The sequence below is a fragment of the Phyllostomus hastatus genome, unplaced genomic scaffold (assembly GCF_019186645.2).
Source record: "Phyllostomus hastatus isolate PE091 unplaced genomic scaffold, TTU_PhHast_1.1 phas_contig_948, whole genome shotgun sequence".
Lineage (NCBI taxonomy): Eukaryota > Metazoa > Chordata > Mammalia > Chiroptera > Phyllostomidae > Phyllostomus > Phyllostomus hastatus.
This window is the reverse complement of record NW_025333993.1, coordinates 2044911-2067215: the sequence shown is the minus strand read 5'-3', so window position 1 is coordinate 2067215 and position 22305 is coordinate 2044911. Positions and strand designations below refer to the sequence as shown.

General features: G+C 58.4%; 1 protein-coding gene across 4 annotated transcripts in view; it reads left to right on the top strand.

Moving 5' to 3' along the window:
• Nucleotides 1–22305, top strand: part of AGPAT3 (1-acylglycerol-3-phosphate O-acyltransferase 3) — a 95355-nt gene that overhangs the window by 15336 nt on the left and 57714 nt on the right. The window contains exon 1 of one of the 4 annotated variants that reach the window (XM_045852735.1): nucleotides 1449–1621. The exons of 1 other annotated variant lie outside the window; for it this stretch is intronic. The gene's annotated coding sequence lies outside the window, so the exon portion shown is untranslated. Of the gene's footprint in view, nucleotides 1–1448; nucleotides 1622–2151; nucleotides 2285–11382; nucleotides 11404–22305 lie in introns of those variants that run through there. 2 more of the 4 variants (XM_045852734.1, XM_045852738.1) reach the window with 2 other exon arrangements.

Sequence of the window (22305 nt, the reverse complement as noted above, 5' to 3'; positions counted from 1 at the left end):
TAAGTAGCTGAAATGCACGCACATAGTAGGTGCATCTCAACACACCTGAGCGACGATGACCCCGTCCCTGTCGGTCTGAGCACGGAGGGGCTTGGCCAGCGGCGGAGGGCTGGCTGGCGGACTTCCAAGTTCCGCCGCAACGTCCCCTTGGCTCCTACGTTCAGATGAGCCAGTGCCTGCTCGGCCGGGCATGAGTGATCACAGATTCTCACCCAACGGAGACTGCCTCCTGCTTCACGCTGTTGAGACCCAGGCAATGTTTTTTTTTTTTTTCCCTGATAGAAAAGCTCCAACTGCAAAGAGGCCATCAAATATCTAAATGATGAGGTGCTTTTTAACTAGCTTTAACAAGTAATTATAAACATGTGTGCACATGATGAACTTGACCTGACATCACCGCCTAGTGCACAGCCAAGGCTTCCTCCCCGCCCCCCACCCCCTGGCCCAGGCAGACGCATGTTGGGGCGGGGCCCGCCCTCCCTGAAGTCCGCTACCCACGTGAACCCGTGTCCTGCTTCCCGACCCAGGAAAGGGGTCACGGCGCCCCCGTCGCTCTGCCCCTTCTCTTGGGTTTTAACTTACGTCGTGGGGATTATGTAATAGCATGCACAGGGTTGCCGCATTAAATTTATGGAGTGTCTTACATTTAACATACTATTCGATGACTATTCTGGAGTGTATTTGACCAGGTCTCTGTGGGTTGTTCGCAGGGTCTCCGTGACTCCGTGCTGTCGGGATGTCCCCCTGCGCACGGCTGCCGGAGCTGGCGGGGTCCCTCTGCAGGACGGGGGGCTGGAAGGGGCTGGGCGGGGTCCGAGGTCTTCTTACAAACGTTCCACTTCCGTGAACATGACGGACCACAGCTTTTGATTTCAACAGTGAGGGACTTGTGAGTAGAGCAGGTGCGTGTACGTCTATTTTAGTCTAGGTGTTTTGAGAAATAATGCGAGGAGGCTTCCAATCAGGCACAGCCAGCAGTAACCCCGGCACCTGGTGTTTTAAAATAGCTCTTAGATGAAACTTGTTCAAGCTCCGGGGGAACAGGTGGCCCTGAGGCCCCGAGGCCCTGAGCAGGCGTCAGGTCTCGTCCAGGTATCAGGTAGAGAAAGCCACATGGGGATGACCCTCTGCAGTAGCCATCCATTGACAAGGACATCTGGGGACAGTGCTGTTGGCTGCTCCCTCTGCTGGCTCCGCCACAGGGCAGGCGCCCTGCCCGGATGCAGAAACCCCCTGCACCCCCCCCGCCCCTTGGCCAGGCCAGGAGAGGACAGGGGTCACTGACCACAGGCAAGCAGCTGGCCTAGGGGTCATTGACCACATACAAGTAGCTGGCCTAGCAAGGCCAATTCAGGGCCATTGCCACCCCTCCCCCCAGTGGGGGAACTTCCTCCAGGGTCAAAAACCAATACAAGGCAGCAAGCCGGTGTCAACTATAAGTCAGAGGACACCGCGCACACGTGGGTCTGAAAGTGGATCCTCCAGCGGAGTCAAGGCTCCCAGGTCGCTCCCTACCGGGGCCGCCACCGGAGCGGTGAACCTCAGACCTCCGCCAGGATTCGGAAGGGGGAGCTCATGCCCGGAAACACCCCCAGTGCCCTCAGGACATTTTCCCGGGGAGGTAGGGGGAGTCGAGGAGGGGTCGCGGGGGGGGCCCACGGTGCTGTCTTCCCGCCCCCATCTGCCTGACCCCTCCCCCCACGCCGTGCCCCTGGCCCTAAGTCAGGTAATGGCGCCCGTGTCCCCGCAGGCTTGCGTCCCTGCGCCCCTAATCAGGCCCCTCCACGGACCTCACTAGTCCCACACCCCACGTGGCCCTCCTCCCGGATCCCGTCGTTCCTCCTGCCCGCGTGTCCGTTACAGGGCCCGGCAGGTCCCTTCTCAGCCCGCGGCCGCCCTGCCCCCACCCCACGCCGTGCCCCTCGCCCCTCCACGTTTCCCGTCCCGCGTGCTCCCCAGCACTCTACGCCCCCTGAGTGCTCCCCTGTCCCCCGGCGTGAGGCCCCTGCGTGCCTCCTGTCCCCCCCGCGGCGGGTCCCGTGTCGCCTCCCCCCGCCGCGTGTCCCCCGCCCCGCGCGCCGGCGGAACTGTGGGATCGGCGCGCACAGGAAGTGTCGGGGCGGCGCGGCCGAGGGCGGAGGGCGGCGGGCCGGGCGGGGGGATGGGGGCCGGGGGCGGCGGGCGCCGCACTCGCTGAGGCCCGACGCAGGGCCGGGCGCCCAGGGCCGCAGCGCAGGCCGGAGCGGCCCGGAGGCAACGCCGGGGCCACGCGCGCGACGAGCAGGTGAGTGGCGCGGCCGCTGCGGAGGTCGGGTCCCCGTTCGGCCGCCTGAGGTCGGCCCCCAGCCCCGCCGCCTGAGGTCGCCCCCTCCCGCCCCGGGCCCCGCCGCAGTGGGCCAGCGGCGCGCCCCCGGGCGTGGGGCCTGCGGGACGAGGGGGCTGAGAGGTCCGCGGCCCGGGTCCTTCCCTCGCCCCACCACCCCCGTCCTCCCCGGGGCCTTGCCCAGCAGAGGCCCAGGCCACTTTCCCACCTGCCTGCCGCGGTCGCTGCGCCGAGTGCGCTGGGCCCAGGGAGGGGGCACCCCAGGCGGGCTCGGTGGCTGGCCAGAGGGCGCGCCGCCCCCTCCCCTCACCCCGGACTTCCAGGGGTGGAGGATGTGCTCCATCGCGGATGCCACGCGCCCCCCCACCCCTTCCCGTGTGGACGAAGCTGGTGACCCGGGACCCGCGGGGTGTACCCTTCCTCCCCGACCCAGCACATGCGGCGCCTGGGTTGGTTTCACTCTTTGCGGGCTGGCGCGCGGGGGGGGGGGGGGGGGGGTGCTGGCTGGGGGAGGGCCGCAGGTGTACTGCAAGGGAGAGGGAGGGGCGTGCTGAGTTTCGGTTTGGACCAAAGGCTGACTATGAATTTCCAGGGTTCCAGTCAGGTGATGGGTCCATAATCCCAGACAGGGCCCTGGGGAGGGAGCCACCCGCACCCCAGGGCCACCCAGAGCTCCTGGGACCCTTTGAGCTTCAGATCCCCAGGACCAGAGGACTATGAGCAGTTGGTGCTACCTTGAAAAATTGTGCAGTTTTTTTTTTTAACTTTGAGAGAAGTTCAGTGACATAGGAAAAATGCTTTTTTAAATAAATGGCTCCCCAGGCCTTTTTTTTTTTTTTTTTAAGCATAATGTTAAGTCTTGTCTAAGGGAATACTTGAGCAGTTGGGTGTCTTTTCATAGGGAATGTGATCTAGGAGAAGGAAAAATGAGGGCCGTTGGCCTTGAGACAGGTTGGAAGGAGAAGTGGCCACCTACATGAAAAGTGAAAATCATCCCAGAGAGGGCCCAGACCCGTGAGGGGGGGCTGGTGCTGAGGGGCCGGGCGGTTACCTCTAACCCAGAAGGCCCCCTGTGTGCTCAGTTACAGTGCCTGCGGGCCGGCCTTGCTCATCTGGGAGCTGCTTATCAGCGTTCTTCCTGCAAGAGCTTCCTAAGGAGGTCTTGGTCAGACCCTGGCCATTCTCTAATTGGCTCACTTGCTTTCTGTTCCCTGCCCCCTACTCTGTCCCTCCCTTTCTCCCCACCCCTCACACCAAAGTTTCAGAGTTAGCCCATTCCAGTCCACTTCTGTATCCATTTCTTGGTGAGGCTCACAAATTGTCTGGATTACATTGTTTCAAAAAGAAGCTGCACGTGACTGACATTCAGCGTGCCCAGGGGCTCTCCTCGGCCTCGGGAGGCGTAGGTGCCTTGACGTTCTGAGCCAAACTTCACGTGCTTGGCTCGAGCCCCTGGTCACCCCACCTGCAGGGGGCCCTGCCTGGGCATCTCTGTCAAGAAGCCTGCATCTCAGCAGTCGCCTGCAGTGTTTGCGAGAGCAGGGCCCAAGTCAGCAGTGTGGATGCCGCAGGAGGACTCAGGAGGGGTCCTTGAACTGCGGAGTCCTGGTTCTAGAAGCCGTCCGGGGCAGTGGAGGGGGTGGTGTTGCTGCCGTCCCTGAGCTGGCCCACTCCACTCGCTGGCAGGGATCCCCCCTGTGTCTGTGCTTCCCACTGGCGTGCCAGGCTGGCGGAGGTACATTGGAAGTTGTTTTATTTTGGAAGTTAGAAAAAGAGCATCCATCAAAGTGACCACTTCCACTCCTCCTTCCCCATTAACCAGCAGGGGGTCCTGACACACGGGGTTAGCCCCTGGCATGGGTTACCTCTGATCAGACTTTGATCTTGTACAGAGTGGTCTGTGAAAACGGTGAGAGTCGGTTACCTGCTGAAGGGCACAGGTCAGCGCGGTGAGAATCTAAGCTGCTGGGACTCCCGTCTCCTCAGACCCATCAGTCCACTAGGAGTCGGTAACCTTTGTCTCCGGCGACAACAGGGAGGGAGGGAACCGCGGAAATCCTTACAAACAAGGGACATGAAAAACGTGTTTGAGAAGAGCCAGATTTACTGGGGGTTTGGCAGGGAGGGTCGGGGTAGTTTGTCCGGTCACATTTGACCCCGAAACACACACCTTCCGTGGACCCTCAGCCTGGCTTAAGGGGACTCCCGAGAGGGGCCAGCCCCCCACTGCAGCACGTCGCCCCTCGTCCCTGGCGGCGCACCTGTGGCGAAAGCAGTGGCTCCTGTTTTCATCCTTGTCTTCGCGCTCTGGCCTTGTCAAAAGCTCTTAATACTTTTCCGTTACAAGCTGCTGCTGATTGATGTTGAGAGAGCAAAGCATCGGGCAGACTGGTGACATTTGTTTTCTTTTTGAACGGTTTGTGGAACTGAGATCTTTATTGCTTAGTCTTCTCATTAAGGAAATTTACAGTGCAGTAAATTTCGTAAGACGGCTGCTCAGAAATTTATGGGTTTTACTTTGGGAAATTATTCTTTGGTCAGCTGAAGAATGCTGGAGGTTTTACATGGGTCGTTTCCGATGGTAAAGGGGGAAGGACTGTGACTGACCTCTGACCTGTCATGCCTAAAACCACTTGACGATCATTTTAAAATTAGCCCTATGTTACTAATTTTAAAAGGCTGCATTTTAGGCCTCGATGCATTCGTGGTCCATCCTCTGACAGTCTTCCGTCTGGTTACTTGGAAGAATTCGCCGTGTTTGATTGTCCTTATCAAGCAAGGCACAGGAGACTGAAACACTGCTAACCCTGGGGGCCGTCCGTGTATCTGTCTGCGGGTGGGAGCGGAGCAGAGTGGGGGAGGAGTTGGCTGAGTGCTCACCACGGGGCCGAAGTCTCTGAGTGGTCCTGGGGTTTGTGGTGGCCCCGGGTCCCGCGGCGGCCCTGGCCAGGTGTTCTCCCTGGGAGCCAGCAGGGTTACAGAGACGTGTTAGAGGCCAGTATCACCAAACTGAAAGAAACACGCGTCCTTGGACGTGTGACGGGCAGAGTTCCTCCTGGCCAAGTGCTCTGCGTCGTGGGTCAGGACTCGCAGCCGAGGCTGGGTGCTCCTGCCTGGGCGGCGCGGCCGCGGCCAGAGGCCCGTCCCCGGGCGCCTGGGCCGGCAATGCATCATTCATGTGCGGCGTCTGGATCCCTCCCCGGAGGAAGCGGGAGGACGGAGCCGGCCGTGGAGGATGGCAGAGACGGCTTCCAGCACAAGCGGCAGGGAACACTGCTGCCAGGGAGGTCCTTGCCCAGACCCGTGGCTCACGGGGACCCGCTGCCCCCCCGGGCACCGGCCAGGCGAGGGGCCGGGCTCCGGAACGCCAGAGGTGGCGGCTTGCTCTCTCCATCACGTGGTCTGTTGACCGGAGAACTTCCCGAGTACGTGCCGCCACGAAACGTGTCCCCTCCTGCGTAATTTAGGCTTTGGGTGTTGTGTTCCTAACCGCGGCTACAATTCTTGCAACGGTCAGGCATTTTAGGTGCTTATTTTGTTGTGTGATTTCAAAACAGCGCGCTGCAAGGACAGTGGTGTTGCCCCGTTACACAGAGGAGAGGCCGGGGCGGCTGGGCCGGGCCAGGGTCGCTGAGAGACCAAGCGGTGCATCTCGATCCCAAATGGAGGTGCGATTGAATCCAAATCTCCCTGGTGCTCGGAAAACCCAGTGTCTGCAAAACCCATGTTTTAGAAACCGAGACCAGCCTCACGGAAGTACTCATTCACGCACTCCTCGCTTGCAGGAGGCGGTACGTGGCGGGTGGGGGTCGGGAGGGCCCGTCTGAGATGATAGAAACGGGCACCAGACAAGTTGCATCGGGAAGAATAGAAATTCACTTTATGCAAATTCGTCAGGCTCCGCTTTTCATTAGGCAGCAGGTAGGACGAACATGGAGAACTGTCCATTGAGAAAAGAAACTGCTGATGATTGCGTGAACCTCTCCATAGACTGATTTCGAATCTAGACTATTGTCCTAGTCTAAGTGGAGTGAGTGACTGAATGAATGAAGGAGGGGATGTACCTTTGACTAGGAAGATGCACATAATCCTCGTGTTGAGAGAGAAATCACTCAATTGGTAGACCTTGCAAAATTCGGTCTGATAGCAGGAATTTTTGCCCAATTTTCTCATGCAAAGGCTGCCTCAGTATGGGCTCCTCTGGGGGTGGTGTCAAGGAGGGGGGGCCAGGAGGGTTATGGGGAGTCCGCTGTGGAGGCTGATGGGAGAGGGCAGGAGGAGGCAGAAGAGCCCGGGGCCCACCATGCTCAGCTGTGACCCCTCGAGGGGAGGGGGAAGGGTGGAGGCCTGGGGAGGGGCCTCTGCCCGGGGTCTTCAGGCGGCCAGGACGCAGCCCAGCCCAGCATGAGCGCCCCCTGTCTGAGCTCCCTCTGGGGGATCCTGGAGGCTGGAGGCTCCCCCCCCACCATGCAGCTGGTCCTCTCAGTGGGGTCTGAGTGACAGAGCTCTGAGGCTTCCTCAGAGACAAGGTTTAGTGACTCGGTAATCCACAAAAACGGACGGGCACAGTGGAAATAATCTCCGCGGTTAGCAGGCGCACGGCGTTGGTGATGTTCGGTTTGGCTTTAGGGAGAGTCCGTGGTCAGGGCGGGTCTCTTTAAGCTGACACTTGGCCCCTTCCTGCGCTGTCTGAGTGTCCCGGTGAGAGAAGCAGGTGCTTCCAGACAGGTGGCAGAGGTCGGCACGCACATGTCAGCATGCAAACATCGTCCGCAGTTTTCTAAACCGAGGCCCGTGCTACCATATAACTGGAGTTCTAGAACGTTTGGGAGCAAACGTACCCGTAGCCCGCAGGTGTGTTCTAGCTCCGGACCAGCACGGCGTTGTCCTGGAGCCGCGCCTGCTTCTCCCTTTCCCTTCTTCCCTTCGCGTTTTAGAGAGTTACTGGGCGTACCGGTATCTGGTTTTGGGGGACAAAGCTAGTGGATGTGAAAGTTGTAAACGCAGATCCCGACAAGGGCTGGGCAGGAAGATAAGCCAGCGACATGGCAGAGATGGTCGCACGGACGTGAGGCGACTGGGCGCCTCCCCTTGGGCCACCGCCTGACCCCAGCCCTGACCCCAGCCCTGACCCCCAGCCGGCACGACAAGGCTTGCCCAGGCCCAGAGCTGACGGGTCTCTGGCCTGCTGTGACAAGCCAGAAATCTGGGTTTTATACGCAAGTATTTTTAACAGACCGTGCAGGCAAATCAAAAATGCTCCTGCCTGAATCCAGCCTGTAGGCCTCTATTCTTACAACCTCTGGTCTACAATATTTGCTTCATTGTTTGAAACAAAGTAACCCAGCTAACTGATGGGGATACAACTGGCACGTCTCGTCCCAGATGCGTGTGAGAGATGCAGAAAACAAATGGCAGAAACCCGCGCCTTTCCCTGCAGGTGAAAACCAAGGAGCTGTCTGTCCCCGTCTCACTCGGCAGCTGGAAACGGGCTGGGGTTCTGGGGTGACAGGTGCAGGAGAGAGAGGGTGGGGCCGAGAGCAGGTCGGCCGGGAAGCAAGGGGACGCCAGGTTTCCAGGAGCATGCAGGAGGCCCTCCCCGTCGGCGTGAAGACGTTTACACAGAGCGTCCGACGGTTCAGCGGCAGGCACTCCTGACCTCGGTCGTTTGCGGCTGCTGTCCGTCGGTGCACGGGGAGTGTCCCGTGCACAGGGCAGCAGTGCTGATGCACTAGAGCTCACACGGTGGTGCCGGGCTATTTCCCGGACGCCTGTCCCACGCTGCACAGCCCCCCACGGTGTGCACGGTGGGCCCTCGGGCCCTGCAGCCCCTGCTGTCGTCACTGATTTTCGCCAACAGGATGAATGCAAACATGGTGTCTTAGTTGTGGCTTCGCTTCCTCCTCGGGGACAGGGACGCTGGGCATCTGCTTCCAGCTGCGGACCACGTGTGTTTCCTCCTCTGTGACTCCTCCACCCACGCCCACCGGGCCGTGTCCTTTTCCTTTGCATTCCTGACATGTGGTTCCGTTTGCCGTGCTTCCTCATCCAGCTGTGATCCTAATCCTGTGTTGTAATGTGTGTATCACATGCCTTTTCCCAGCTGCGTCTAAATTTTTTTTTTTTACTTTATTCTGATGAATAGAAATTCTTTATTTAATGTAGAGTTAAATCTTTCCTTTATGGGTAATGCCTTGCGAGTGTTGCCAAGAAGTGCTTCCCAACCCTGGGGTCTCCCGTATTTTCTTGTTTGCCTTCCCCACTGAAGTCCCCACTGAAGTCCTCGCGCCCCTGGAGTGGACCGTGTGTGGTGGAAGTGGGGAGCTCAGCTCTCTCCTGTCCTCACACCCGTCCTCAGCTAGCGGGTCCCCTCCCCCGCGGACCCACGGTGTCCAGGCGCCCTCCGTCTGGTTGTCTGTCCCACTGGTCGGTGCGTCTGCGTGGGCAGCACCCTGCCGCTCGGCTGTCCACCTGCCCGGCTGTCTGGACGTCCTTCCCTGGGTCTCCAGAGCCTGGCTGTCCCTCACTCTCTGCTTTTCCATGTTAAGTGTTAAAGTCAGCTTGTCAAGTGTCATGAAAAATTGTGTCCGCATTTCGGCTGAAATGGCATTGACTCCGTAGATCTGTTTGGGGGCGTTTTTCATCCTCCTGCTCTTCAGCCGCCCTGCAGTGCACGGGAGGGCACACGTCTCCATGAAGGAGGATCTTACGTGACTTGGACTTAGGCTCTGTGACAGTCCACACACTGTCTTAGACTCTATGGCGAGTCTAATTTTCCCCCCAGGCTCCCTCATTGTTTTTGTTGCTTTTGTAAGTGGTGTTTTTAGCGTTTATTTTTATTTATTTATTTATTTTCAGAGAGAAGGGGAGTGAGGAGGAAAGGGAGGGGAACATCAATGTGTGGTTGCCTCTTGTGCGCCCCCCAGTGGGGACCTGGCCCACAACCCAGGCATGTGCCCTGACTGGGAATTGAACCGGTGATCCTTTGGTTTGCAGGCCGGCACTCAATGTACTGAGCCACACCAGCCAGGGCTAAGGTTTACTTTGAAACTGCAGAAGAGGCTGTCTCGCGGGCAGGCCCGACCTGGGGCACGTGTCAGGGCCCCGGGCGGGACGGCCACCAAGGCTCTTTACAGTGGGCGTGTCCTGGGGGAGAACACCGTGGTCCATGAGCTGTGTCCGGAAACAGTGCAGCCACTGTTAATGTAACGAGAACGGTTTGTGCAGCATCCACGTAGCCTGGCAGCCAAGGAGAGTGGGCTGGAACGCGCATGTGTGAACAAGGACGACTTCACTGTACTCGTCAGTGGGGGCAGTGGGTGCCCCTGAGTGAACATGTGTACTGTGTGGCTGTTGTATTCAAAATGGCTGTGCTAATAGACCAACGAATCTGCATCAGATTTTGCATTAGGCTTGAACATTCCTCTGCGGAAACTGTTTGGATAATTCAGAAGGCCACAGCTACGGGCAACTGGCGATGGGCACCATCATCATGGCAACACTTTTGCTCATGCGCCGTGTCTCATGCGGAGTTTTTGGTGAAACATCAAATCACCCAGGTGACTCAGCCCCCCTACAGCCCAGATTTGGCGCCCTGTGACTTCTGGCTTTTCCCAAAACTAAAATCACTTTTGAAAGGGAAGAGATTTCAGACCATTTGATAAGATTCAGGAAAATACGAGGGGGCAGCTGATGGCGACTGGGAGAGCTGTGCGAGGTCCCAAGGTGCCTACTTTTAAAGACAGTGAGGCATCATGGTCCTGTGTACAATGTTTCTTGTATCTTCTTCAGTAAGTGTCTCTGTTTTTCATACTACATGGCTGGACACCTTCTGGACAGACCTCGCGTACACACAGTGGAATATCACGTCAAATAGAATCCACACGATGGGAAAGAGACGAGGTAGCTGCAGCCGTAGGCGGCAGGTATCTGTGGGTGTTGCCGGTGTGCCGAGCGCAGGGCGTGAGGCAGAGATGTGTGCGCGGCCCCATCCGTGCATGCGAGGCAGGCGAAACCAGGGTGTGCTGCCCGGGGTCGGGGAGGGCCCGGGGGCGCAGTGGGGGCGGGAAGGGAGCGTGCCAGGCCTTCTAGGGGCGCAGGGAGCGCCGTTTGCCCCGAGCCAGAAGCGGGTCACGTGGGTGGGTTTGGTTTGTGAGCGTGTGAGCTGTGCACTTACGGTGTGTGCGCCTTTCTAAGTGCACGTCCTGCTTGAAAAAAGCGTGGAAGAGACAACGGCAGACACGGCCAGCCGGCAGGAGTCCAGCGTCCGTGTCAATAACCCCTAGAACCACACGCGCGCGCAATCAGGAAACCCAGGGAGTGTGGCCGGCAGCGATGGAGGCCGCTGCCCTGGGCAGCGGCTCGCGCTCAGGTGGGAGCGCGGACTGGGTGCACACGGGCCCTGCGCCGCCCGGCACGGTGACCCAGACAGGGAGACCCCTCCTAGCAGACGTGGGCGGCCGGGAGGGGGTCACCCCCCCAAGGAAAGAAAAGCAGGTGGCTGGCCGCTCCCCCACAGCACGTCCAATGCCCGTCACACCCGGAAGGGCCTGGGGAAAGGAAGCGGGGCGGGGGCCGCAGACTTGGTGTCCGGCCAGGCCGTCCCTCCAGTGCCCGTCGGAGTTCAGGGGATGGGCTGGGGAGAGTCCTTCCGGGGACCGTCTCAGCTGAGGGGCGAGTGCCAGTCCACTGTGAGACGACAGCGAGTCCAGTGACGTGCCGGTTGGTGGTGGTGGCGGGCAGCGGGGCTCCCCTGCCGCGCACAGGTGCCGGGTTGGTGGCGAAGGCTGTGAAGGTGGCAGGTGCTGTCCTGTGGGCACAACCGACGTGAGAAGGGAGGGAGGGCACAGGAGAGTGGGCCTGGCTGCGTGGCCGGGCACCGGGGCCGACAGAGCATGCCGTGGCAGCCAGCGCCTTTTGGGGCTTCCCGAAAGAGAAAGCGAAAGTCACACTCTTTTTAACCCCGGTCTCGGAGGGGAGCTTCCATTCCCTGTGCTGTGAGCCAGCCGGGGACCACGGGAGGGTGCGACCAGGGGCGTCGCCTCCGAGCTGCCTCCCACGGTCCGCTCCTGCGCCTCACGGTGAGTCCCCCCTTTCATTCCTCAAGTGGCTGTGGCCCCCCCCTTTCTCCCACCTTGCCCCAGCAGAGGGGGGACTGCTGTGCCACGGGCTCAGGACCTGCTTCCTTGTTCCCCCTCCCCCCGCCCCAGGCCTCCGCCTCGTTGATTTCTGCTGTCCACGCCCCTCGAGTGTGTCCTGTCGTGGTCTCTCTGGGTTATCGAATTGAAAGCTTAACTTCTTTTTTATTTTCCCCAGCAGAGTCCCTCCGTGGTCAGTCTGCATTTCCATCCAAAGCCTGTAAGGCTGCACCTGCCCTTCTGGGTCCCGCTGAACATGCCGGGGGCAGGGGCGGGGGGGCGTGCCTTCGGCACGGGGCGTCCTCGCTGTTCAGTTCTCGGCGCTTAGCATTCTCTGTGTTATTCCTCTGTGACCCACGAGGGCGGTAGAAGACATTTTTGTTTTCTAAGCAAGTGGGGATTTTAGGTTAACTTTTAACTCCACCTGCCTCGTGGGCACAGGCCGTGGTCTGTGTGGCCCTGGCTGGGAGACCTGCCTTCCATCCCGTCACTGTGTCTGGCTTCGTGCCGGTGCCGCGGGAGCAGGCGGCCTGTCCTTCCCGGGCGGGCGGTTCGCTCCCTCTCCGGCTGCTCCGAGAGCCTCTCGGCGCCGGTGTTCTTCTGTCTTACGTGTGTGGCGTCTTGACGTGGATTTCTTTTAATTTTTTCATTTTATTTTTTATCGTCACCTGAGCACGTTTTTAAAAATTGCTCTTACAGAGAGAGGAAGGGAGAGGGAGGAGCATCGGTGCAAGAAAGAAGCACCGGTTAGTTGCTCCCCCGTGCACGCACAGACGGGGGGGCATCGGTGCCCAGACCGGGGTCGCAGGCACCTGTGCCCGGAACGGGGATGGAACCTGCGATCGAGGCGTGTGCCCGCCCTGGGAATCGAACCCTCAACCTTTCAGTTACAGGACAGTGCCCCAACCGACTGAGCCACACTGGCGCCGGCTAGAGCAGGTGTCTTTTATTCATTTTGCTTTGGATTCATTATGCTTCCTGAGGACAAACTTTGTGTCTTTCAGCAGTTCTGGAAGAACTTATACCACCCTCCAAGCCTCTCAAACTTTTATTCTTGTGGTTTAGTCATTTTTTTTTCTCTGCATTCTCGGTAATTTCTTTGGCTTTCTTTTCCAGTTTTCCAGTCCTATCTTCATCTCTGTCTAATCTGGTATTTAACCTGCTTATTCCACTTTTCATGTCAGTGGTTACATTTTTCATTCTTAAAGGTTCTCTTTGCTTCTTTCCAAATCTACCTTTTCTTTTGCTTCATGTTCTTTGCTTTGCATATATTTCAATGTCCTCTTTTATCTCTAAATGTATTTATTTTACACGCTGCAACTGATGATACCAAAACAATAATACCAAATGTGATACCAAAGCCTACATTTCTGGGGGGTTGCATTCCATTGCTTGTTCTGCTGCCCGTCACCCCCTGAAGCTAGTCACCCACGTGCTCTGTAACTTCGGGTTGCAGACTGTAAATCTGGGGGAGCTTTGCCTGCAGGTTCCTGTGGGGCTCATGGAGCAAAGCCCCCTGCAGGGGCTGGGCTTCTGTGAGGAGTCCCAGGAGAGGGACTGAGCTAGAACCACTTTAGGCTAATTTTCTGGAGTCTCAAAGGGGACTTCTAAAGATGCAATTGACAGAGCAGCAAAAAAGTAAGTAAAAATAAATAAAACTCCAAGACTGAAGAAATTGCTAGTGGTTGGGTGAACCTACAGAAATTGCGACGAATAAAGCAACAGTGAGAGTTGAAAGAGTGTCGTAGATGTGGGTCTCAGTGACTAAAGTGAGTGACTCACCTTGGGGAGGCACCCCGGCCTGAAAGTGCCAGGTATTCGAAGCGGGGAAGACCCTCCTCGCACGCCCGTGACTCCGGTACAACTGCTTTAACCACTTCAGGACACTGCTGCAAGACGTGTCTCAGATTTCGTCCTCAGTGACCTTGACTTTGTGTCCACGTCTCTCCCGTCCGCACCACAGGTGATTCCTGCCGTCTTAGAGCCGGCAGACTCCGTCACCGTCTAAAGGGTTTTCTTCGGATAACTTTCCCTTTGCGGCTGAACAACTACCGTGTGTATGCAATGTGCGGTGCACAGCAGTGACCAAGAGCGTGGTGTTTTAGGAAGGTGGTTGATGGTAATGAGTTAAAGAGTATGGTTTGTGGGGGGAGATGATTATGACGTCTTAGGACGTCAGATCTCAAAACTGGGAAGTACGTGCGAAGGAAATGACGATTAGGCACCCAACGGTGTTGTTCTTGGGGCTCCGACTGTCCAAGGTTGTCATCCTGCTGGGGGTCTTCCATCCCCCCTTGTTGTTTGATCTCCTGCAGGGCAGTGGTCCCAACTCTGCCGCCCCGCTCGGTTCTGATTCCTCAACCCCAGGCCCGCAGACTCCGCGGCCCCTCTTCTCGGGCCAGGGCCCCGGTGGCCACAGGTGCTCTCCTGCCCTTCCCCCCGGGATCCCCGAGCCTCCCTCCCGTCTTCCTGCCTCCTGCAGCGAGTCACTGAGTCACTGTCCACTGGCGTCTCAGTCAGACCCCCAGGATGCGCCTGCGACCCCCTTTCCTCTGTGGCCCCCACTCCCACCCCCGTCCACTCATGGGCCGGACCTCGCTGATGCCACTTCCCACTCCACATACTTAACCCCCGCCCCCGGCCCCAGACAGGCCGCACTGGGTGACCCCAGTCCCCGCCGGAGGCCTCGGTGCCGCAGTTCCGCTCCCATCAAGTGTGTCCCCCGCGGTGAATCCGAAGTTGTATTTCAACAGCCCGGCTTTGGCCCCTGCCACCCTGGCTCTGCCACCCCCGCTCTAATCCCCTGTGCGGTGACGCCCCGTGGACGCCCTCTTCTTCCTCACGCACCACACACGCTCCCGCCACAGCCGGGCTTCAGGCACCTCCCCGAGCCGCGTCTGCCCTGGACCTGGGCACGCCTCTCTCCGAACACCCTTTCCCCCTTTGCCGGGTGAACTCCTGCTCTCCTCCAACTGGGCTGGCACCTTGCCGGGAGGCGTTTTCTTATCCTGAGTGTGAGTGAGGACGTGCACACATTCACGCACACACACACACGCTGTTGAACACGGGGACGGACTCACTCCTTGCACGCTCTCTCCGAGGTTTGCACTCTTCAGTTCACGGTGCGCAGCTGAGCTTTGCCGCTTACCCCGGTCCCTGGGCGAAGGCCGTGAGGGTTACACTCGCCTCCCTACCTGGCGGTTGGTGTGTGCAGCCAGCCCTGCTGATGGGCGCTGAAGCCCTCCCCCTCCCCAGTGCCACTGGGGCGGCCGTCCTTGTCTGGTGCGGCCCCTTGTCCTCGGCCTCCCGAGGGCAGTCCTGCGGGCGGACTGCTGCACGGAGGGCCCGCACGTTCAGGAGACGCTAGGCCCGTGTTCCCAACCTGCCCTCTGAAAGGCTCTCGCTGCTTCCACTCGCCCCGGTGGCATTGGGAAGAACGACACTCTCCTGGGTGCTTCATACTTTCTTTCTGTTTCCGTTTACTTTCTCACGTTCACATCCAACACGCTAACATGTCACGGTGCTGCGTCTCGCCGTGAGATGCGGCAGTGGCATCATCGACCCCGTTAAGGCCGGCCGTGCAAATAGACGGCGGGTGGCTGCTCTCTCCCCTGCGGAGGCGCTGGGGCGCACCATGGGCTTGAGGCCAAGGTCACGGGTGACAGTGGCTCCGGCAGGGGGCTTCTCCCTCCAGGTCATGGCCTCTGCTCCTCCTCTGATTCCCCCCGCCCCGTCCCAGAGCCTGTGAGGCTGGGCAAGGGCATGCGTGAAAGCGCTCTGTGAGGAGGTGTGTACACACGACGCACCTCATGCGCGTCAGGTGGGATGGAGAAGGGACCTCGCACGTTGGGGTGTGCGGTGAGTCCCAGCCAGCCAGCCCGCGCCCGGGACGGCCGCCCTTAGGGAAGACGTGGCTCAGATGGGCGCACGCCGCAGTGAGAAGGGCGCAAGCACAGAAACAGGGCTGAGCTCCGCACAGGTGGCCGGGAGCCTCCGGACACCTGACAAGGGTCCCACTTGCCCCTCACGCCGGTCTTGGCCCTCCTGTTCTGCCCTTGGGTGCAGACGAAGGGGACCGTGGCCTTGTGCACCCCTAACACGGTTGGTTCCAGATGGAGCACAGGGCACGGGGGCATTACAGCCGCGCGGCTCGTGGTGTCTGGTGCAGCTCCGGGACCCGGCCGCGGCCTGGGTGTTGGCATCAGCTGTGCTGCCCACCTGCACCCACACTGGGTGTCGGCCTGCCTTCACCGCACGGGGCTGCGTTTCCGTGCCAACTCCGGACTGCCGTGCTGCTGAATCATTTCATGGCTCAGCATATCCGAGAGTAGCATCTCTTCCTCCCATGCGAGCCGGCGGGCTGAGGGAGAGGAGCAGCAGCGGTGACTAGGTATCGAGTTCCCTTCGTGGCGGCTGGGCGACTGCCTGGCGGGAACAGGTAAGGCTCCTCGTCCCTCCGGCCCCATGTCCTTCCCTCGGGGTGTGCGGGCTGCGTCTGGGAGATGCAGGGCTGTCCGGGGCCGTATCCCCGGAAGAAAGCTGCCCCCGGGACTGTGCAGGGTGTGACTTCACGTTCAGGCTCCCGGTGCGGCGGGCCCGTCTCACGTTGCTGTCCGGGAGGCCGATGGGCTCAGAGTGAAGGGTGACCGTCCCTCTCGGCCACTGTGCTGATTGCCACCTGCCTGTGGGGGAGGGGGCCACATATGTGTCCATGGCCTCTTTGAAGATTACTTTTAAAACTTGCCATCCCATTTAGGGTAGGACAGGTTTATTTAACAACAATGATTTTGCCAGTCAGTCGTTTCATTCCCACTCACCCATCCTCCAGATAGTGCCACGGCCGGCAGGTGGAGGGGGCCCCACCCCCCACCCCCCAGCACAGCGTGGGGTCAGCAGCGGCCCCCTGAGCGTTTCAGATGAGCTTTGTCTGACTCGGTGTTTAACTCGACGGTGTTTGTGACGAGTAGTATGTTAACTGTGCGTGGCATGCTACCAGGCCAGTGGTTTGATGACAGAGGACAGAGATGACCCTTCCTAATTGTGGGGGGGGGGCACTTGGGCATGGGAGAGAGAGACAGGCTAGAGTGAGAGAGAGACAGAGAGAATCTAGACAAGAGAGAGGCTTCATATGAATAAGGACCTCCTTTAGGAAAAGAAGAAAGAGGAAAAGGAAGTGAGGATATGATTACTGTTGTTTGTACTCGGTCATTTATACTTCTAGAAAGGGTTCAGCTTCTTCCAAAGTTTACAGAAGACATAGAAAGCTGAGAGTGTTTAATGATGTTGTCAGTGTTTATTTTGTAACTTGTTATGATATTGTATTTCTGGGAACGGGTTAGCTTCTCATTTTTTAAAAAAGAAGAACTCTGAAAACATAAACTATTGAATTCCCCTACCTACCACCATCCAGTGGAAGAACTGACCACTGTGGAACCATTTGAGGCCGAAGAGGTGGTGAAACTAAGAACTTCTAAAACTCTTCACTCGTCAATGGAAAAGGGGGAGTGGGAGGGAAGTCACCGTCGGAGGGGGTGTCAGGCCCGAGTTGCGCTGCCCCATGGGGTGCCTCGAGCCATAGCGGCCAGCCTGGGCTGGAGGCGCAGTCACTGGGACACGCTCAATGTCGAGGAGCACGTGCTCTGTGACCTTGGGCACGTCCCCCACCTTCTCGCCACTTTTATCCAGCACTGCGCTAGCAAAGTAAGGCAGGAAAAGGAAGCAAGAGACACGCACAACGGAAAAGAGAAGAGAAGAGAAGAGAAGCTGTCTTTATTCACAGATACAGGAAGTCCTAAGAAATCTGCAATAAGCTACTAGAACTAATAGGTGAGTCTGGCCTATTTACAGGACACAGGTAAACATAACAAAATCGATCTGATTTCTATATACTAGCACTGGACAATGAAAACCTGCAGTAAAACACCACTTGTGATGGCACAGAAGATATGAAATTCTTAGGGATGGACACAACCCAAAGAGCGTGCCAGGAGGAACTGAAGAAGACCCGTGTGGAGGAGCAGCCTGACTGTGTTGACGAGCCAGAAGACTCGGTGGCACCCGTCCGGCCATTCTACCCGGACCGACGTGTGGGTGCAGTGCGGTCGCGTCACGGTCCCGACACGTTTTTTTTTTTTTTAGAAAAGAAGTTTATGTGCTTGTTCTCAAATTCAGATGGAAGTCTGAAGACCCAGGATGGCCGGAGTAGTTTTGAAGAGACAGACAAGAGACGACCCGGGTTCCAGGCTCTCTGTGTTGCTTCTGGGACCTAGATGGGGCGGGAAGGCCAGGCCCGGCTGGGGCGGGCCACCCCCCCACACACACACACAAACCCGCGGGCTCGCCCTCGGTCAAACTCAGTGAGGCAGCGACATGCACGGGGCCAGGGTCATCGGACGCCGACACGCCGAAACGACGACCTTCACCCTGCTTCCTCCCACTGTATAAAAGTGGTCTCGGAGCGGGTCACCGACCTCAGTGTGGAAGCTAAAGCCGTAGGGTGTGTAGAAGAACGGTGTGGTGTATGCGTAGACTCCGCCTTAAGAACAGATAGGCTTGCAGTGTGGATGCGCCTGGAGGACACCAGGCCGAGGGACGTGAGCAAGCTGCAGAAGGTCAGACTCTGCGTGACCCTACTCACGTGAGGTGCGTGGAGCAGTCGGATTCGCAGAGGCAGAAAGTGGGTGGTGGTGCCGGGGGCTGGGGGTGGGGGTTGGGGGGTGAGCATTTAACATGGACAGACTTTCAGTTCGGGAGGATGGAAAGTTCTGGAGAGGGACGGTGGTGACGGCTGTGTGACAGTGTGAACATGCTGAACGCCACTGAGCCGTGCACTTAGACGTGGTTAACATGGTGAATTTTAGGTATGTTTTGCCACAATTTAAAACAAACAAAAACAAGGGCTAAAAGGGGCCGGTGGACTTGGGGCTTTGCTTTGTAGAACACGAGCTAAGGCCAGGCCCGAGGGAGGGAGGGCCGTCCCGGATGGAGGGGGTGGTTCCCTGGGGTCTGGGAGGGAGCGAGAATGCAAATGAGGTCGCGGAGCTGCCCTCCTGGGAAGGGCAGAGCGTGCTTCCCGAGGCTCAGAGGCCTGGGGGCTGTTCCGTTCCTTGTTCAGTTCCTCGCTGTGGGGGGCAAGGCAGGCGGGAGGAACCCCCCCCCCCCAGCTGCTCCCAGAGCCTGCGGGCAGGTTGGAGTTTCTGTGCTGCCCTTCCTGAGGTGTGTTCATCTGTGAGCCGTCCGTGGGGCCTCCTTATCAGGCGGTGGCGAGGGACAGCCCGGCGAGGCCCTGTCCGGGGCCCCGACCCCGGTGTTCGCTGAAGGTGGTGGAATGTTCGGCTCACGGGGAAACAGGTCATGTGTCATCATGGCCAGTGTCCCTGGTGTGCAGGGCTGTGGTCACCACGTGTCTTTCCACGTAAGCACGTGTGTCCGTGCCTCTCACTTCTGGGCCTCCAAGGCGGGACCCTCTGAGGACGGTTGCATCTGCTGGCTGTGCTGTGCTGACTCCCCCAGGCCTCGGTGAGTTGGGGGGAGGGGGCGTCTGACCTCGGGCTCCTGTGGTTCTGCTCCCTGGAGCAGCCCTGGGGTGGGCCCTGCCGCCTGCCGCGGGCCTGGCTCTCGCTGGCAGACACACAAGTCCGTCTGCCTGGAGGGCCAGGCCCGCCGAGCTGGCCTCAGTGACACCAAGGGGACCTTGTGGGGCGCAGCTGGGCCTTGGTGTGCGCTGACCGATTTTCTTGAAGGGGTATGTACTCGGAAGCTTCCTCACCACCGAGAGACATTTGTTGATCGGTTCCCATTTGTCCAAAATCCAAACAAAGTTCAGGTATATGGTCTCCCCTTCTGTTCTTTCCTGGGGGGGATGCGCCGAGGGGCCAGGCGAAAGATGCTGCGGGGTCCCAGGGTGTCCACGGGGGTGCGCCTGGGGGTGTCGCCCCAGCAGTGCTGGACATGGCTTTTGTTAGCAGACCCCGAAGTCCGAGAGGGTCTCAACTGGGTGTAGCTGTCCAGTTGAGATGTCCAGGGATGACGTGTGCCCGAGGTCTGTGCATGTGCTCCCCGGGGCGCCCTGTGGTAACCAGTAGTTCTGGCGAGAGCGCTGGATTGGGGGCGGGAACAGGGGCACCTCGTTCTTCAGACCTGAGGGCTCCGCCCGCAGGCCCGTCTCGCAGAGTGGCCTCCAGTCCCCCCCGCCACCCCCTCTTCTGTCCTCCGTGTCCTGGCTCTGGGCAGTCCGGTCCCTCCTTTTATGCTCTGTGCTGACTATCTCCCTCTTGCGCCCACACTCATTCTCCGGATCTACTACTGTTGGGGAAGTGAGCGACAGGTCCCTTTTATTAATCACGCCTTGGCCAGATGGCCTCCTGCCACTCGTTCTTTGGGCCCGGCGTCACCTCTCGTTTAAAGAGCCCTCTGTGAAGAGCGGGTCCCAGCCGCCATGTCTGGAAGCCTGCCCCTTTAACTCGTAGTTGCCCGACCTCGGGCAGGCGGTGTAAGCTCCTGTGTGACGGTGACAACACACGGTGTGCTCGTAGCTGCTGTTCGGTAAAAACAAACAACTTTCGGGGTACAGGTAGGGCTGATGCAACCCGGTGCCGATGTCACCCTCTTTCTATTTATAGCCATGACTCGTTTGAAACCAAGCTGCTGAAATATATATATGAACTGAGCCGCTGCAGCACTGCCTGGGTCTTCAAATTAAAATCACTTTGCCGAGTGTGGCTTTAGAATTAAGTCTTTTCTTACTCATGGTCTTACTCATGGTCTTACTACGTGGTCACTGTTCACATAAATGTGATGTAAGCGGCAGTTCCCAGTACTCTGAACTCTCATCTCCAACGTTCTGAATCAAAAGTGTATTTGCTTTGTTTGCCCATTATTGATTTAACAGACAGCTCATGGTTTGGACTGCTAAATTGTTGCGAGCTGCTACTGCGCGCAAAAGAAAGTCACCGTTACATTGTGTCCCAGGGCTGAGCTCTCAGCATTCCTTTCTTTGCCTGTCTTATCGCCTGGCAAGGGCTGGGGGATGCCTGGGCCCTAGAGGATCCTCTCTCTCACAGCTCCCGGGGGGTGCTGGAGCCCAAGGCACAGCCTGCCGTGCCGCAGGGGTTGTGGGTGCCGTCCGAGTGTACTCTGTGAGGCACACTGTGTCGTGCACAGCAGGCGTGAGCCCTCCACCATGGCGTGCTTCTGTGGGAGAGTGGCCTAGGGTCACCAGTCGTTGGCCGGACATCTCCCAGAAAGATGGAATTTGGGGAGACTGGAGACGGAAATCAGTCTGGTTTCCCTGGTTTTAGGGGCTGGAGCCCTCACTGTTCTGAAACAGTCGAGGGCTGGGGAGGAGGAGGGGGAAAAGGAATGGCAAGTTGGAGACGTTGTGCTTTTTAGGGAGAGTAGCAGTCACACGCCAATCCCCGGATCAGATTTATAACCGAGCGTCCAGCGAAGTGAACTCACATTCACACAGCGGACCGCCTTCAGTTATACGCACACAGCTTCTTTGCAGAGGCAGGAAGGAGACAGCGAAACGGACTCTTCCCACCTGCCTGGCTGGCCGTGGTCTGTGTTTCCAGAGCTTCCCGGCTGCCGTGGACCTTGCTTGGTGCAGCTGCAGGGGGTGATGGGGCAAGGGAGCAGGGGACCCCTCTCCTCCAGGGAGAGTGAGGGTGGAGAGAGAGTCCCAGGGTCCCAGGGGGACCAGAGCACTCACTGGGGAAGGTGAAGCTGGAACGGGAAGCTTTGGTCTCAGGACTGAGACAGGCAGCGCCCCCTGCTGCCCAGACCCCACTGTGCTGTGAGTCCCAGAGTGAGGGGAAGCCCAGGGACTTAAGGGAGGCAGGGTCTGTGCTCCCAGCCTCTGTCTCCCGGGTTTGGTCTGAGGCTGCAGTGGGTGTTTGTGCCGGACGGAGGCCAGGCTGGTCCTGTGCCTGCCCCGTGTGTCCTTTGAGCCCCAGGACAGTGCAGGTGCCACACACGGCTCACACCCAACGTGGCCTCAGCCCCAGAGCCCTCACAGCCAGGGCCTGGGCGGGTGGCGGGGAGGCCGGGGTGTGTGCCTCCCCTGCATACCCGGTTCCCCACGTCACTGCCTTTGAGCTTCGACTCACTCTCCAACCCAGAGGGCTTGGACTTCGGCAGGGCAGCGTGTGTCTGGAGGATGCACATCTCTGGCAATGTAAACTTTTTCCTTAAAACAAACAATCAAACAATCAACCTGCCCTGGCTGGTGTGGCTCAGTGGATTAAGTGCAGGCCTGTGAACCAAAGGGTCACTGGTTCGATTCCCAGTCAGGGCACATGCCTGGGTTGTGGGCCAGGTCCCCAGTAGGGGGTGTGTGAGAGGCAACCACACATTGATGCTTCTCTCCCTCTTTCTCTCTCCCTTCCCTTCTCTCTCAAAATAAATAAATACAAATCTTTAAAAAAAAATCCAATCTTTTCAGTGTTCAAGATAACTGGTTAAGCTGTCATAACCACTGTCCAGACAGAAGGGGTAGGCTTAATCAGCGAGCAAGGTAATTTCTTTCTTAACATTTACATTTTGATTATAAAAGTGTGATACGTGCTTGTAAAAGTTAAATGCAGAACCAAATTTAATAAGTAATCAAAATTTCGCTGTCTGGTTCATCCCAGACCCCACTCTCTCGCCCGGAGGGCACGCCTGTCGGTGGTCTGTGGCTGACCCCTCCGGAGCATGTGACCGAGGGGTCAACCTGCCTACCAGAGCTTCTAAAAACGCCTTCACATCATAGTGCCCATCTGGGCAACTTGGCGTGATGCGTCTGGAAGACATTTTGTAATCGACCTACCTCATTTTTTGTGTGTGCCCTGAAGAGCACGGGTG